Raw genomic sequence first — 18653 nt, forward strand, 5'->3', positions numbered from 1 at the left:
ACTGAAATCACTCAACAGAGGAAAGTCCACTGGACCTGACGGGATACCAGTTCCATTCTACACATAGTACGCGAAAGAACTTGCCCCCATTCTAACATCCGTGTACCGTAAGTCTCTAGAGGAACGGAAGGTTCCAAATTATTGGAAAAGAGCACAGGTAGTTCCAGTTTTCAAGAAGGGTCGTGGAGCAGATGAGCAAAACTATAGGCCTATATCTCTGACGTCGATCTGTTGTAGAAATTTAGAACATGTTTTTTGCTCGCGTATCATGTCATTTCTGGAAACCCAGAATCTACTCTGTAGGAATCAACATGGATTCCGGAAACAGCGATCGTGAGAGAGCCAACTCGCTTTATTTGTTCATGAGACCCAAAAAATATTAGATACAGGCTCCCATTTTCCTTGACTTCTGGAAGGCGTTCGATACAGTTCCGCACTGTCGCCTGATAAACAAAGTAAGAGCCTACGGAATATCAGACCAGCTGTGTGGCTGGATTGAAGAGTTTCTAGCAAACAGAACACAGCATGTTGTTCTGAATGGGGAGACGTCTACAGACGTTAAAGTAACCTCTGGCGTTCCACAAGGGTGTGTTATGGGACCACTGCTCTTGACAATATATATAAATGACTTAGTAGATAGTGTCGGAAGTTCCATGCGGCTTTTCGCGGATTATGCTGTAGTATACAGAGAAGTTGCAGCATTAGAAAATTGCAGCGAAATGCAGGAAGATCTGCAGCGGATAGGCACTTGGTGCAGGGAATGGCAACTGACCCCTAACACAGACATATGTAATGTATTGCGAATACATAGAAAGAATGATCCTTTATTGTATGATTATATGATAGCGGAACCAACCCTGGCAGCAGTAACTTCTGTAATATATCTGGGAGTATGCGTACGGAACGATTTAAAGTGGAATAATCGCATAAAATTAAGTGTTTGTAAGGCAGGTGCCAGGTTGAGATTCGTTGGAAGATTTCTTAGAAAATGTAATCCATCAACAAAGGAGGTGGCTTACAAAACACTCGGGTTGACAGAGGATATAGAGAAGATCCAAAGAAGAGCGGCGCGTTTCGTCACAGGGTTATTTGGTTAGCGTGATAGCGTTACGGAGATGGTTAGCAAACTGATGTGGCAGACTCTGCAAGAGAGGCGCTCTGCATCGCGGTGTAGCTTGCCGTCCAGGTTTCGAGAGGGTACGTTTCTGGATGAGGTATCTAATATATTGCTTCCCCCTACTTATACCTCCCGAGGAGATCACGAATGTAAAATTAGAGAGATTCGAGTGCGCACGGAGGCTTTCTGGCAGTCGTTCTTCCCGCGAACCATACGCGACTGGAACAGGAAAGGGATGTAATGACAGTGGCACGTTAAGTGCCCTCCACCACACACCGTTGGGTTGCTTGCGGAGTATAAATGTAGATGTAGGTGTAGACATTCTGACCTAAACGTTCTCAAACCCCGGCGCGCGATACTTTCGTGTGACACAGGACTGAGTCGGTGAGCACGCATTCCAGCCGCAAAACATACCACGATACCACGGACTCGAAAGGGAGAACCGTGATACGTCCTGAGAGTATGAAGCGATAGACTGTAAAGATTAGTGTTGAGCTGGCCAGTTTGAGCAATTGACTTGCCTAGAAGTGTATCGATTCGTAGAGTTAAAGGCCCGTCGACGCTAGTTAATGAGCTGCTGAACGCAAGTCAGCTGCAGTCTCGCCACAGACTCACCGCGCCCCCAGAACGGCGCTCCTGGCAGCCCCTTAGACGCCTCCCCCCCCCCCCCCCATCTTCCTCCATACCACGCCCAACCCATCCCTACCAGCGGTAATTACTGAGCGCTGCCACGCGACGCGTACCAGATCGATAATTAAGCACGGCCTCGGTAAACAGCAGCCACGGCTGGGGCTATAAACCAGTGGGAGGTGAGCTGCTGAATGGAACGGGCTCCTATGATATAACACAGACACTAACTGTCAGCTGTTAAAGTGAAAACAAGTCGTGTAAACACAAACACAGCTTGCTTTATTCATAAACGATACACTCTAAACAGTATATTCAGAAGATGGAAAGAACAGCATAGGTAGAAGGAAGCCAGCTGCGTAGAAACCCTGAATAACAGAAGAAATACTTTAGTTGACTGACGAATGGAGAAAGTACAAACATGTTCAGGGAAATTCAAGAACATAGAAATAAGTCTCTTAGCAACGAAATAAACAGGAAGTGCAGAGAAGCGAAGGCGAAATGTCTGCATAACGTGAAGAAATCGAAAAGAAATCATTGTTGGTAGGACTGACTCGGCATACAGAAAATTCAATAAAAACTTCGGTAAAATTGAGAGTAATGGCGGTAACGTTAAGATTGCTACGGGAATTTTGCTGTTACACGCGAAGGAAAGAGTAGATACGTTGGAAGAGTTCGTGGAAGGCTTCTATGAGGACGACGACTCCTCTGATAACGTGATAGAAGAAGGAGGAGTCGATAGGCAAGAGATAGGGGATCCAGCATTAGAAGCAGAATTTAAACGAGCTTTCGCCGACTGAAGATTAAACAACGCTGAAGAGATAGATAATACTCCATCCGAATTTCTAAGAACTTTGGGAGAAGTGACAACAGAAAGACTATTCACGTTTGTGTGTAAAATGAATGAGTTTATCGATATACCACCTGACTTTCTAAAAAAAAACATCATCCACACAATGCCGACGATAGCAAAAGCCGACAAGTGAGAGGATTGTCGCACGATCAGCTTGACAGCTCACGATATATACAAGAATAGAAAAGAAAACTGAGGACTTGTTAGATGATGATCAGTTTCGGTTTAGGGTAGGTAAAGGTACCAGCAAGACTCAAGAAAAGTCAAGAAACGTTCATAGGATTTGTGGACCTGGAGAAAGCGTTCGACAGCATCAAATGGTACAAGATGTTTGAAATTATGAGAACAACAGGAGTAAGTTATAGGGAAAATCGGGCAATACTCGATATGTGGAAAAACCAAGAGGGAAAAATAAGACTGCAAGGCGAAGAACGAAGTGCTCGGATTAAAGACGGTGTAAACAAGGATGTAGTCTTTCGCCACTACTGTTCGATCTATACATCGAAGAAGGAATGACAGATATAAAAGAAAAGTTCAAGAGTGGGATTAAAATTCAAGGTGATACGTTTTGGTTCAAATGGCTCTGAGCACTATGGGACTTAACTTCTGAGGTCATCACTCCCCTAGAACTTAGAACTACTTAAACCTAATTAACCAAAGGACATCACACACATCCATGCCCGAGGCAGGATTCGAACCTGCGACCGTAGCGGTCGCGCGGTTCCAGACTGTAGCGCCCAGAACCGCTCGGCCACTCCGACCGGCTTGATACGTTTTCAACGATAAGATTCCTAGATGACATTACAGTCGTCAGCGGTAATGAAGAAGAGTTACAGGATGTGTTGAATGGAATGAACAGTCTAACGAGTACAAAACATGAATTTAGAGTAAATCGAAGAAAAACAAAAGTAATGAGGAGACGCAGAAATGAGAACATCTAGGAACCCAGTACGAAATTTGGTGGTCACGAAGTAGGCAAAGTTAAGGAATTCTGCTACCTAAGCAGCACGATTAGCTATGACGGAAGGAGCAAGAAGGACATTAAAAGCAGACCAGCAGTGGTAAAAAGGGTATTCCTGGCCAAGAGACGTCTATTAGTCTCAAACGTGGGCCTTAATTTGGGGAAGAAATTTATGAGAATGTATGTTTGGAGCACATCATTGTATAGTAGTGAGACATGGACTGTGAGAAAACAAACAGAAGAGAGTAGAAGCATTTGAGATAAGTTGTTGCAGAAGAATGTTGAGAATTAGGTGGGCTAATGAGGTAAGGAGTGAAGTGGTTGTCTGCAGAATCGACGAGGGGAGAAATGTAAGGAAAACAGTGACAAGAAGAAGGGACAAGATGATAGGACATCGTGAAATAACTTCCATGGTATTAAACGGAGCTACGGAAGGTAAAAACTGTAAAGTAAAATAGAGATTAGGATAGGTGCAGCAAATAATGGAGGACGTAGATTGTAAATGGTGCTCTGAGATGAAAAGATTGGCACATGAGAGGAATTCGTGGTGGGACCTGCATCAAACCAGTCATACGACTGATGACTCAAAAAGACTATGATGGACAGATAGTATGCATCTTCCTAGATTAAAAAAAGTATAGACACCATACCATATCTACATCTGCCATTCACTATAACATTATTCAGAGTACATTTACAAATATGTGACAGGTTCCATGAATATTTGACAAATAGAACCAAATATCTTGTAGCAGACATCTGATGTTCCACAGAAAGTAATGTAACATCAGGTGTGCTCTATGGAAGTGTTAAGAACCCCTAATTTCTCAGTATACGCAAACAAATAGTCAAACATAATCAGTAGCACTGTAAGATTGTTCGTTGATGTAGGGAGGTCAGGTAGACTCAAGGGCTTATTGACCTCACAGCAGGTGGTGTTGACAGCAGTTTCTACGTAGAACCAGGTGGTTTGCCGTCATGAAGTCGTATACCAAATTGTAGGAGAATGACCATTCGTTTATTCATCATAATTAATACAGCAGTTGCAGGTATCGTCTTGTTGCAACATTCGGGAGGACGACGGTTCAGTCGCCCGTCCGGACATCCTGATTTAGGTTTTCCACGCTTTCCCTAAATCGCTCCAGGCAAATACCGGGATGGTTCCTTTGAAAGGGCACAGCCGACTTCCCTCCCAGTCCTTCCCTAATCCGATGAGACCGATGACCTCGCTGTTTGGTCTCTTTCCCCAAACAACCCAACTCCTGTTGCGATCAGTAACCTGCAGTGGGGACTGCCTCTGGACGGTGTGTTGGCTTGGCTCAGCATGTGGCAAGCAGCAGAAGGTGGCCAGCACACAGTCACCAGGCCAGACAGGCGCACTGATGTAAACATGTCAGCACCCCGGCGAGAGTAAAGCTGCATCAGGGCTGGGCAGGCATCTTGTGTGTCATACCAGAGATCTCCGTTGTAAGCCAGCCACGCCACTTAACCCGAGTGTGCAACCATACAACAGCATATGATATGCCCAGTGCTGCAGGCATCAGAGTAAGGCTCTAAACCAAGGATCTGAGTAGAAAAATCAGTGGCCTACAGGAACAAATCTGCAGTAGCACTGTACAAGCACTCAGGGCATGCTGTAGCTCAGCAGGTCTGATACTGGCGGCACCTGGGCTCCGCTGCGAACCGTGGACCTCCTCGAAGGTGCCCTGGAGTCAGCTGAAGTCAGCCAGATAATGGTGTCCGGCCGGAAGATACCAGCTCATCTCCCAGCAGCATCAGAACTACACTCCTGGAAATGGAAAAAGGAACACATTGACACCGGTGTGTCAGACCCACCATACTTGCTCCGGACACTGCGAGAGGGCTGTACAAGCAATGATCACACGCACGGCACAGCGGACACACCAGGAACCGCGGTGTTGGCCGTCGAATGGCGCTAGCTGCGCAGCATTTGTGCACCGCCGCCGTCAGTGTCAGCCAGTTTGCCGTGGCATACGGAGCTCCATCGCAGTCTTTAACACTGGTAGCATGCCGCGACAGCGTGGACGTGAACCGTATGTGCAGTTGACGGACTTTGAGCGAGGGCGTATAGTGGGCATGCGGGAGGCCGGGTGGACGTACCGCCAAATTGCTCAACACGTGGGGCGTGAGGTCTCCACAGTACATCGATTTTGTCGCCAGTGGTCGGCGGAAGGTGCACGTGCCCGTCGACCTGGGACCGGACCGCAGCGACGCACGGATGCACGCCAAGACCGTAGGATCCTACGCAGTGCCGTAGGGGACCGCACCGCCACTTCCCAGCAAATTAGGGACACTGTTGCTCCTGGGGTATCGGCGAGGACCATTCGCAACCGTCTCCATGAAGCTGGGCTACGGTCCCGCACACCGTTAGGCCGTCTTCCGCTCACGCCCCAACATCGTGCAGCCTGCCTCCAGTGGTGTCGCGACAGGCGTGAATGGAGGGACGAATGGAGACGTGTCGTCTTCAGCGATGAGAGTCGCTTCTGCCTTGGTGCCAATGATGGTCGTATGCGTGTTTGGCGCCGTGCAGGTGAGCGCCACAATCAGGACTGCATACGACCGAGGCACACAGGGCCAACACCCGGCATCATGGTGTGGGGAGCGATCTCCTACACTGGCCGTACACCACTGGTGATCGTCGAGGGGACACGGAATAGTGCACGGTACATCCAAACCGTCATCGAACCCATCGTTCTACCATTCCTAGAGCGGCAAGGGAACTTGCTGTTCCAACAGGACAATGCACGTCCGCATGTATCCCGTGCCACCCAACGTGCTCTAGAAGGTGTAAGTCAACTACCCTGGCCAGCAAGATCTCCGGATCTGTCCCCCATTGAGCATGTTTGGGACTGGATGAAGCGTCGTCTCACGCGGTCTGCACGTCCAGCACGAACGCTGGTCCAACTGAGGCGCCAGGTGGAAATGGCATGGCAAGCCGTTCCACAGGACTACATCCAGCATCTCTACGATCGTCTCCATGGGAGAATAGCAGCCTGCATTGCTGCGAAAGGTGGATATACACTGTACTAGTGCTGACATTGTGCATGCTCTGTTGCCTGTGTCTATGTGCCTGTGGTTCTGTCAGTGTGATCATGTGAAGTATCTGACCCCAGGAATGTGTCAATAAAGTTTCCCCTTCCTGGGACAATGAATTTACGGTGTTCTTATTTCAATTTCCAGGAGTGTAGCTGCACTCATATCTAGCAGAGACAGCGTCCACACTGCCGAAAGAAAATGCAGCACTCTGAAGAAATCTGTTGAGTGACACTACAGTATAATACAAGGCACGTTCAGAAAGCAAGTGTATTGTGACCATTATAGACTGTGGCTTTTTCTTTATTTGGGGGTTGGCAACAGTGAGTGGTAGGGGAGGATACCTTGACCAGAGCGGGCATCGCAGGAACACGGCAGTGCATAAACTTACTTTGTAGTATCCAGCTGAGTGAAAGATGTCGGTAAGAAATCTCGCCACGGGCTGTGATCCGTTTCCCATTCACGGAATGAATAACATCTACTGAAACTACACTACTGGCAATTAAAATTGCCACACCACGAAGATGACGTGCTACAGAGGCGAAATTTAACCGACAGGAAGAAGATGCTGTGATATGCAAATGATTAGCTTTTCAGAGCATTCGAACAAGTTAGGCGTCGGTGGCGACACCTACAACGTGCTGACATGAGAAAAGTTTCCAACCGATTTCTCATACACAAACAGCAGTTGACCGGAGTTGCCCGGTGAAACGTTGTTGTGATGCCTCGTGTGAGGAGGAGAAATGCGTACCATCACGTTTCCGACTTTGATAAAGGTCGGATTGTAGCCTGTTGCGGTTTATCGTATCGCGACATTGCTGCTCGCGTTGGTCGAGATCCAATAACTGTTAGCAGAGTATGGAATCCGTGGGTTCAGGAGGGTGATACGGAACGCCGTGCTGGATCCCAACGGCCTCGTATCACTAGCAATCGAGATGACAGGCATCTTATCCGCATGGCTGTAACGGATAGTGCAGCCACGTCTCGATCCCTGAATCAACAGATGGTGACGTTTGCAAGACAACAACTATCTGCACCAACAGTTCGACGACGTTTGCAGCATCATGGACTATCAGCTCGGAGACCATGGCTGCGGTTACCCTTGACGCTGCATCACAGACAGGAGCGCCTGCGATGGTGTACTCAACGACGAACCTGGGTGCACAAATGGCAAAACGTCATTTTTTCGGATGAATCCAGGTTCTGTTTACAGCATCATGATGGTCGCATCCATGTTTGGCGACATCGCGGTGAACGCACATTGGTAGCATGTATTAGTCATCACCATATCGGCGTATCACCCGGCATGATGGTATGGGGTGCCATTGGTTACACGTCTCGGTCACCTCTTGTTCGCATCGACGACACTTTGAACAGCGGACGTTACATTTCAGATGTGTTACGACTCGTGGCTCTACCCTTCATTCGATCCCTGCAAAATCCTACATTTCAGCAGGATAATGCACGACCGCATGTTGCAGCTCCTGTACGGACCTTTCTGGATACAGAAAATGTTCGACTGCTGCCCTGGCCAGCACATATTCCAGATCTCTCACCAATTGAAACGTCTGGTCAATGGTGGGCGAGCAACTGGCTCGTCACAATACGCCAGTCACTACTCTTTATGAACTGTGGTATCGTGTTGAAGCTGCATGGGCAGCTGTACCTGTACACGCCATCCAAGCTCTGTTTGACTCAATGCGCAGGCGTATCAAGGCCGTTGTTACGGCCAGAGGTGGTTGTTCTGGGTACTGTTTTCTCAGGATCTTTGCATCCAGATTGCGTGAAAATAATATATTTGTCCAATGAATACCCGTTTATCATCTGCATTTCTTCTTTGTGTAGCAATTTTAATGGCCAGTAGTGTATTTAAGTGATGTAGATAGAACAAATATTCATGACCAACTGATGAATGGAAGGCCTCCATTTTGACTGATGATTTGGTGCAGAAAATCGAGGAATCTATTCATGAAGACCGACGATTGACATTGGATGAAATTTCCATGTCGTTTCCCCGACTCCCAAGAATGCTGTTACACGAGATGCTCACAGAAATGCTGATATACAACAATTTGTGCGCAATATTGGTCCCAAAACTGCTGTCAGAGCAGCACAACAAAAATCGCGTCAGCAGTGCCCACAAGTTCCTTGAGTGACTTGAATCGGAAGGTGAGGATTTCCTGAGCACTTTTGTGACTGGAGACGAAACGTGGGTGCCTCATTACACACCTGAGACGAAAAGGCAATCGTCAAAGTGGCGCAACACCAATTTCCCATTTGCAAAAATATTCAAAACCACCATTTTGGGCAAAAGAAATCATATCCTCACTGTTTTGGGATTGAAGAGGCATCAATCTGGTCGTATTCCTGCCTCGGGGGAGACCATCAGTTCACAAAAATATTGTAAGACCCTAAAAAACTCAGAAGGAGCATTTAAAACAAAATGAGAAGACTGTGCTTGTTGCATGACAACGTCTGCCCTCACAGAGCCATACCCACCAAGGCGGTCTTGGATTCTGTGACTGGGATGTTTTGAACCGCTCTTTGACATGGCGCCTTCAGATTACCATCTTTTCACCTCCTTCAAGGCAGACATTAGTGGAATTAAATTTCCAACCAACGAGCAGGTGCAGAGGAGGGGTACTGATGTGGGAAAAGGAGTTGGCGTGGGAGTTCTTAGATGAAAGCATAAAGAAGCTTCTGCCACAGCTCACTACATGCATTAAATGGGATGGTGATTATGTGGAAATATAGTCAATAAGTGAATCAAGAATATCTCGTAGTTTTTTCAAATACACTTTTTTTCCAAAAAATATGAAAATCTATATCTCTTGCTTTCTGAACATACTACGTATGTGCATTCTGAGGAATTGTAGTGTTAATGATTCATTTATCACAGTCATCGGCAGTCAGATGGCGCTCATGAGGCACTTTCTATGCATCCTCTCTTTTGACTTTGCAGGCAGTGACTGTGCTCAGTTTAGAGGTGAAAATCGAGTATGTATTCGTGTTGAACATCTTCAGCCATTGAACAGGGTCGCATTGTGGACCTGCAGGATGGTCGTATCGATCGACTGGTGCACATCTTTCGCAGCAATGTATCTGTAGTGTGTCGTTGCTTTCAACAGTGGTCTATGGTGTGCTTACAACCAGGCGACACCGCCAAGCATGGCAACTCTGGTGTCGTGAAATACTTGACTGCAGAGCAGAATGGCGCTCTGTTGTTTTCAGTGATGAGAGTAGGTCCTGTCTGTGTGCAACTGATAGACGTACACGCGTAGAGCGTGGATTTGGTGAGCCACCTCTTCCGCATTTGCACACGACAGACAGGTTCCATTTGAGGCTTCATGGTGTGTGGGGCCGTCAGTTACAATTCGCGGTCACATTTGGCGTTTCTGCAGGGTAAAGTAAACAGTACCCATTACATTGCACAGACTGTTTCCCCGTGCTACTGCCATTTCTTCAACAGGAAGGTGATGCGCTTTCTCAGCAGAACAGTGCATGTCGGCTTATAACTGTTGAAACGCAACGCACTTTTCGTGGTGTAGAGCCACTGCCCTGGCCACCAGAATCACCATATCTCTCGCCAATTGAACATTCGTGGGACATGGTGAATCTGGAACATAATCGTTCTCCAGGACCAGAAGGACTGTCGCCGAATTGCTATAAAAAGTGGAAGGCTCCTGGGACAATCTATCGCGAGAGGCCATATTGCACCTGTGACCTCACTTGCCAATAAAACGACGTTCCTGAAGTATCTAGACAACATGTAATTCCACCTTTTACGCAACGACACACTCAGCACAATAGGCTGTAGGGTGGTAGGACTGGACCAAAGTAACACATCAGGCAATCACCATCGACAGTTGCACCGAACATTTTATTTGGTACCTTTAAACAAGAAAACTTGACAAATAAAACCATCGTATGTTTAAAACTACCACACATCTTTAAAAATTACCATTCAGGTGAAAATAAATTACTTCAATTTTAAACATTCATAAAAACGCGGCACTTATGGCTTATCACACATTTAGTTAAATTTTATATACTCTAAATTGTAATCAAGCCAAAGAACAATTTACTAAAATTTAAATTATGTACTCTTTCATTACGACGGTGATTGTTATTATCAAAATAATTCAAAGTTCAGGCAACAATCAGATACCATGGCACACAACAGGTTACTTAAATGATAGGCACCACATAATTTAGCATATAAAATTTCATGTGAGCAAACAAGCTCGTGAGATTCAAAAACTACGCTCAGAAAACGGACGCCCGCCCGCTCAGCTGTTTCCAATACAGGCTCGACATGGACCCCCAGACGGGAGCAGCAACGGTCACGAAAAAAAAAGTTCAGATGTCTGTGATATCCTATGGGACTTAACTGCTAAGGTCATCAGTCCATAAGCTTACATACTACGTAACCTAAATTATCCTAAGGAGAAACACACACTCCCATGCCCCAGGGAGTACTCGAACCTCCGCCGGTACCAGCCGCACTGTCCATGACTGCGGCGCCCCAAACCGCTCGGCTAATCCCGCGCAGCAACGGTCACGAATGGGCTCGAGAAAATCCCAGAATTAGGGGATATCTGGAACAGACTGAAATCTGCCTTAAATTACTAGAAACACAATAACTCATTACAACACATCATTATAAAATTAATACATGAAATTAATTACAATATCGATCTACTCTCATTGAAGGAATTCTAGGACCACCATCAATAGAATCCGTTTCAGGCTATTAAACACACAATAGCAACTGGCCTCTCAATAACTGGTAAGAATTTAGGAAACTACTGATTTCAAAAATTGTACACGTGTCTCTCAGACACACTCTTAGTTCAAAAAGAAACGTAACAGTAATGTTACTACAATTGAGAGATAAACATATATTCAGGGATATATATATATATATATATATATATATTAGTAGGAGTAGCGACGACCGCCCAAGAAAATACAGTCAACGGCTCAGAACCCAGTAGTGGATTCCGACAACAATTTACAGGACAATCAAGGCCCTTATCCTCTTGCTGTTCTATGAAGGCAGCCGCCGCAGATCCTGATGCCAGGAGACATGAAGCAAGCGGAGAGAACACCAACGGCTTCCCAGTAACGTCTCTTTCCACGCCGGCAATATTTGCCACGGCGCCGTCACCCGGGTAACAGCCCCTTTTAGACGTCCGCTGCTAGCTGGCCGACACCGGACCTTAGCTATCCGCCATAGTTCCCAAAACGCCGTTACTGCTCGGCGTTCAAAAGCAAAATCACTCCTACTTCCTCAGCTTTTCCTCTCGTTTCCGATCGGCCCGGTAGGTGTCGCCAGGGCGCGCTCTGCGCACACCGCCGGAAAGATGCCCCATACCGGCGACGGGAATATCGCTGATCGAGCCACACAGCTCAGTTCCCTGGCATTTTTTCGGCGGTGTAGTAGTAGGTAGGCAGATGGCATCCATTAGGTCGACGACTGGGGTGGGGTACGTCTCAGAGCTGACTGTCCATGGTGACAGATACTGCATAACTAGAACGCTTGTATTTATGGTCGCTCAGACCAGCCATTTTATGACAAGATATCGTGTTGATCACTTTCTGCAGTGGCAGACTCAGACATGGCGTAATCCAGGTCACCACTACGGTGGTCTAGACCTCGTACTATGCTGCATCAACATTTTTCCAGTCCCGGCAGTGGGGCTAATCGTATGGCAACCGGAACGGAGACTTCAGTCATGTCAGCTCAGACTCTTCCAGATTCTGCTCCAAATATGCACTGACAGCTTTCTCTTCACTTGGCTGCAAGTTATGGACACTGATGTGAAAGGCAGTGGCGGAACACGCTTCCCCCTTTGGGAGATCTGGTCCGCAGAATCACAGACCGATATTATATCTGCAGATCATCTACAATGCATCTTACAATTTAACTTTTATGTAGACTTTTATTCAGGTTTCCCATTTCATACGCCAGCCCAAATTACGGTGTCCAGTGACTTGTTTACTTAATCGATAACCATTTTCTAAGGATTACCCGTTCAGGAGGTTGGACAGTTTCTTGCGATAGATAAAGGCTGCACAGATGAGAGTCAAATTCAAGATAGTACCTGTGGTTGAAATACTTATATCCACGACTTTGTGGTGGTAATTCCTGCAATATTGTTGCATGTGATGAAGCATCTTCATGATAATAGGAGCCTTCTATGCTGCTACTAGCTGGTCCATAAACAGGAGGTTGGGTTCTAAACTACTATTGAGGAAGGCCAAATTTTAGGCCGGTAGTATATCTAAAGCTTTATCAAGCCATCGCAGTAGAGGATATGTTGTTTTTAAAATTTTTGGTCCCATTACGGTAAGTGGAAGATGAAACGTACGCCATGAAATATCTCAAATTATACCAGTTTACCAAAATGCCACTATTTTGCAGTCCAGCCATTCTGTACGATTATATCACCCTAGCTTGTAACAGCTTTTGATGACCACTACTGGGCCATATATGGAATATTCCACCGTGGACCCACTTTCTAAAAATAGCTTTGAGATGCCAGGATGTCCCATGAGCATTCAGCCACAAACGAAATAGTTTGTAACACCCCTGTTTGACCAACACTTTAATATTGTTCATCGGTCTTTGATCCACACCAGACAGGACTGATATAGAAGATCCAAAGGAGAGCAGTGCGTTCAGTTACAGTTAAAGCGCGAAATCGCCACAGATATACTCAGCCAACCCCACTGCCAGATGGTGCAAGAGAGGCGTTCTGCATCACGATATCCTTTACTATTGAAGGTCGGAGAGAGCACGTTCCCAAAAGAGTCAGCCATTTGGTTCCTTCCTCCTGCGTATATCTAACGAAAAGACCCTGAGGACAAACTTAGTTGGGTTTGAGCTAACACGGAGGCTTACCGGCAAAGGTGGTTCCCGCGAACCATTTGCGACTGGAACAGGGAAAGGCAGGAGTGTCTGTGCTAAACAAAGTAGGCCATACCCTCCATCATACACAATACGATGGCTTGAGAAGTATAGATGTAGGTGTCAATGCAGAGATGGCCTAGTCGTAGGCGTTTTCTGTACAGTTCTAAAGCATCGACTGCACACAGACTAGCACAGTACCGCAAAACGTCATTAAGAAGGCGCTGACACGCACGCCAGTGGAAAGAGCAGGCAGCGCCACACCTCCAGTTCAGCGCCCCCTGTCAACGCTGACTTGATCAGCCGCCAAGCGCTGGTCGGGCCAAGTTCAGTCGCAGACTTTGAGAGCATCAGTACTTCGTGAGCCTCAATACTGAGTAATAGGAAGACTATACTTTGTAGTATTAGTGTGTAAAAGTAATTGCATGTAGGATGCACAGGAAGCACATCGAGCCACCTCATAACAAGAAGTTGTGTTTCTGTCCTTTTTAGAAATAAAGTGTTATATTAAGCTGCAAGTAGTATGTACATATCAGTTTGAATTCCTGCCACCGGCTATAGCAACTTCGATTCTTCCTTGTTTGTGTCAGTGCTGACTCTCACACTAGCCGACACAGCATTTTCCCTTGTAACTTTTGGACGCTCTGTAGCGTTGTCGAGGCCCACGAGAAAGACAGACTGCGGCGCGTACGTCACGAAGGTAGTCCTGAACACGCTCGCTCAGCTCATCGAACAAAATGCGTTTCTAAACCTGTTAACTCGCAGCTGAGCGTGTAAGTAGTAACGAGAATTGCATCTTCCACTGGAATCTGCTATTATGAAGTCTTACTGATTAACAATACTACAACAAAATTTAATTTAAGATCAATACTCGATATAAAATGTATAACGGCTTATTTACAGCATTTAGTGTCTTCTGCTTAACAGTACTCATTACATGTAAGAAGTGGTGCCTTATGCAACTGATAATCATATTAACATGATTTTATTTTATTGTACGTCAGTACAGCCATAACAAATTATAAGTAGGCCTATGGACTTCCGATCATTATAGGACTGTTAGCGGTAAGACTCCATAATAGCGGATCCCAGTAGAAGATTCAATTTTCGTTTGGACGGACATGCCTAGTTACTAGTTAAAAGGTGTGGAAACGTAGTTCGTCTGTTTATTTGAGCGAGTGACCCAGCACAGGCCTACCTTCGTGACGTATGCGCCGCGGCCTGTCTTTCTCGTAGGCCTCGTGCGTTGTTAAGTGACGTTTCCGGACGCATAATGGACAGGCAAAATAAAACAGGAGCGGCAAATATTTCATGCACTTTAAGGTAGGCAACTCAGCATATATCATTTGTATCTGCGGCATATGATGTAAAATTGCCTATCTTAAGGTGCACGAAATATTTTCCAGGCTAGTTTTATTATCCACGCCCTGCATTTGTCTCCTGAATGTGTTCTTATAGACACCCTCTACAACCACTTGAAGTATATCTGTGAAATGATCAGTGCACACTAGATGTAAAGAACACCAGAGACAGTGGAAGCTATATAAAACAGAAACACCTACAGCATGTGCAGCAGTGTCGGGAAATCAGACACGGTTTTGTGGTAGTAGCAGAAGTACTGCACTCTGGGCACAATGCGCAGGAAATACTGGTGATCAAGGATACACTTCAAGAACTATCCTGGATAACTACTGAAGTACAAAGAGAACAGTTACCGTCCATTTCTTAATGTTTCTAAACCGGACTTATTATCCATTAAAATTTTATTAAATTGTGCCCACTATAAGACGATATGTCAGTTATTTATTTCACTTTCCTCGCTACGAGGGGTAGCCGCGCGGTCTGAAGCTTCTTGTCACGGTCCGTGCGCCTCCCACCGTCGGAGGTTCGAGTCCTCCCTCGGTCATGGGTGTGGTGTTGTCCTTAGTGTAAGTTATATTACGTTGGATTAAGTAGTGCGTAAGCTTAGGGAGCAATGACCTAAACAGTTTGGTCCCATAAGACCTTACGACAAATTTATTATTACTATCACGTTCCACTGATTGAGAATGTATTATTTTGTATATTTAGAATTATTAACTGAAGTTGGACTACAAGTAAATCGCAGAAATGCGAAAGTAATGAGGAATAGACTAACGATAAATTTAACATTAATATTGCTGACTACGAAATAGACGAAGTTTAGGAATTCTTAGACCTTGGATGCAAAGTGGCACATGATGCAGTAACCAAGGAGGACATGGAAAGGAGATAGTCACAGGCAAAGTGTGTACTCCTGCTATCAGACGTCGGAAATAACTATGAAAATGTTCGTTTGGAGCACAGCATTGTTTAGTAGTGAACCACGGACTGTAGGAAAACTGGAAAAGAAGTGGATTGGAGCACTTGAGATGTGGTTTCTATAGAAGTGCATTGACTGATAATTAAGGGATGATGATCTCCGCAGAGCCGGCGAAGAGAGGGACGTATGGAACACAATGACAACAAGGAAGGCTCTGAGCACTATGGGACTTAACATCTATGGTCATCAGTCCCCTAGAACTTAGAACTACTTAAACCTAACTAACCTAAGGACATCACACAACACCCAGCCATCACGAGGCAGAGAAAATCCCTGACCCCGCCGGGAATCGAACCCGGGAACCCGGGCGTGGGAAGCGAGAACGCTACCGCACGACCACGAGATGCGGGCGACAACAAGGAAGGATAGGATGATAGTACATGTGTTAAAACATCAGGAAATAACTTTCATGGTGCTAGAGGAAACGGTAAGTGTGTAAGAACTGCAGCGGAAGACAGAGATTGGAAAACATCCCGCAAATAATTGAGGACGTAAGGTGCAAGTGCTACTATGAGACAGTTTGGAACAGGAGAGAAATTTTTGGCGGGCAGCAATGAACTAACCGAAAGACTAATACTTAGAAAAATTAATTTCCTTGATAATTGTAAATTCTTGCCTGTTTACATATGTTCTGTAATGTAAAACAACATCTTCGCCAGTAATGTTAGGCAGTGGGCTAATACCCAAGGTCTCAAAAATAAAATACTTCGTGGAAAAGATGGAAAATAAGTCTTTTTCCGTGCAATAATGTTTCACCGAGTACCCACAGTGAAATCAAGAGAAATTTATTGTTTTTCATTTTCCGTTTTTGTGCTCTTCCATGTACGAGCTACTTACCCTCTGCATAATACACGAATCCAGAACCTTGCCTTTCGTGGTAGTACACTTATCAACGGAACAGCCTGTTTCCTTTACCCCTTAGAAGAATATTTGTCTCCGGGAATTTTGCCCATTAATCAACAAAGCTGATGACGAGCCATTTCGGTAATGACTTTCTTGACGGCAAAACGTGTAACAAAAAAATCGAGCACTTCTCATGGAACTGGAACGACAGCGGGGAATAGTCACCTTGATGGAACCATCTCCTTCAAATATTAAACTTTTTGGTGGTGGCGATGGAATACCGGATTTCGGTTAGTGCTGTGTGTTCCTTCTACGATGGCGTCAGCTCTAATATTAGCCACCGAGCCAACATTAATTACAGTAACAGGATTTCTATTGGCTAGATATGAGGGTATCACACAACACAATATTCACTCCCAGCTCCGCTCTCCCCTCACCTCATCTCGTGGCTCACAGCTGTCATCACACGAGACAGAGCAATACTCTCCGGCTTTCGGAACAAAGGGCTTAGGCGCACGTTATTTGAGCAGCAATAGCGCTGGTGTTAATTTCCCTGATTGCACCACCAGGGATAACCTCGCGGCTGCCGTCGTATCGTACACATTACCGAAATGAACTGGATTATGCGTGGCCCGGACACACGAAGACTCGATACAATGCTCAGTTTCACAGAATAGCGTCTGCGCGTCCCATAATGGGCGAATTCTTTTAATTGCATCCGGCCGGCCGCATACGTTACAAAACATTGTTAACTCCTACATAACATTTTTGTGAATTATTCTGTGGAACAGAACAATACATTTTAAAATATGAAAAGTAAAGAAAGTTACATAGTTTCTGCCGTACCTGTAAATTCTGCAGAATAGCTGCCTCATCAAGAATGTTAAGACATTATCTTGTTGTACCTCGAGCCTTGAGTGATGGCTATTCTTTATTTATTATGTATTTAACCTGATCTGGTTAGGGCTATCAGGTCTTCTCTCACCTCGGAACAGGGTTCCACTCATACGGTGCTCTTTTGCATCCTAATTGCCTATGAAATAACAATTGTAATATGACGAACAGTATTAAAATGATTTGAGTGTCTACAGTGACAGTGTAAGAAATACTGACTATGAACTAATAAAGTTAATACTGGCAGTTTTGTACTACTACTGCTGCTACTGCTGCCCCTAATACTGATAACAATAGTAATAACACTAATAATAATAGTACTAATAACGCTAATAATGACAATAACAATAGTGATAGTGGCAGATACAAAAAGAACTTATATGTGTTCAGAATAGATGTTTTCTGATATAGCGAGTTCTTGGTAAAGGAAAGTTAAGGAGACTGCACAAGCTAAGAAGACGGAAATGACGAAGATCAGGTTTGGAAGGAGGATGTACAAGGGTAAAGAGTTTGTACAGGGAGAATGGTAACCATTGTTTTCGCTTTAGTAAATATGTCATTAACTGTCTCCTGAAGTTTATTTTATTGTCCCATCTCTATGCTTTGTGTCCGGTGAAATTCGTCTCATATGCCCGTTTTCGGCCTTGCTGTTATACTATTTTGCCAGTGGTTGGCTGTGACAAGTTTGTTTGGTACGTAAAATCAAACTTGTCAAAGCTAAAGACTAGCAAAATAGTAAGGCCAAAAACTGGCATTTGACACGAATTTTACCCGATCATGCAATGTAGAAACTGGATAATAAATTCAATGCAAACTATTCTGTAACATCTCTTATAATTTCAGACGACATGATGTACTAATTTAGACCTGTGGCTAATTTTGGTTGGCAGCAACAGGACACACACAATGTAATATAAAAGGTAAATTGGACATACAGTTTAAACTGACAACAAAATCTGATACATCAAGTCCCTTTACTAAAAAACAAGCTATATGTACGTCTTTCAGGAAAAAAATAAAATCTGCGCTGAGGATGCCACAACTATGGTG

Source organism: Schistocerca nitens, chromosome 2, assembly GCF_023898315.1.
Source record: "Schistocerca nitens isolate TAMUIC-IGC-003100 chromosome 2, iqSchNite1.1, whole genome shotgun sequence".
Classification (NCBI taxonomy): domain Eukaryota; kingdom Metazoa; phylum Arthropoda; class Insecta; order Orthoptera; family Acrididae; genus Schistocerca; species Schistocerca nitens.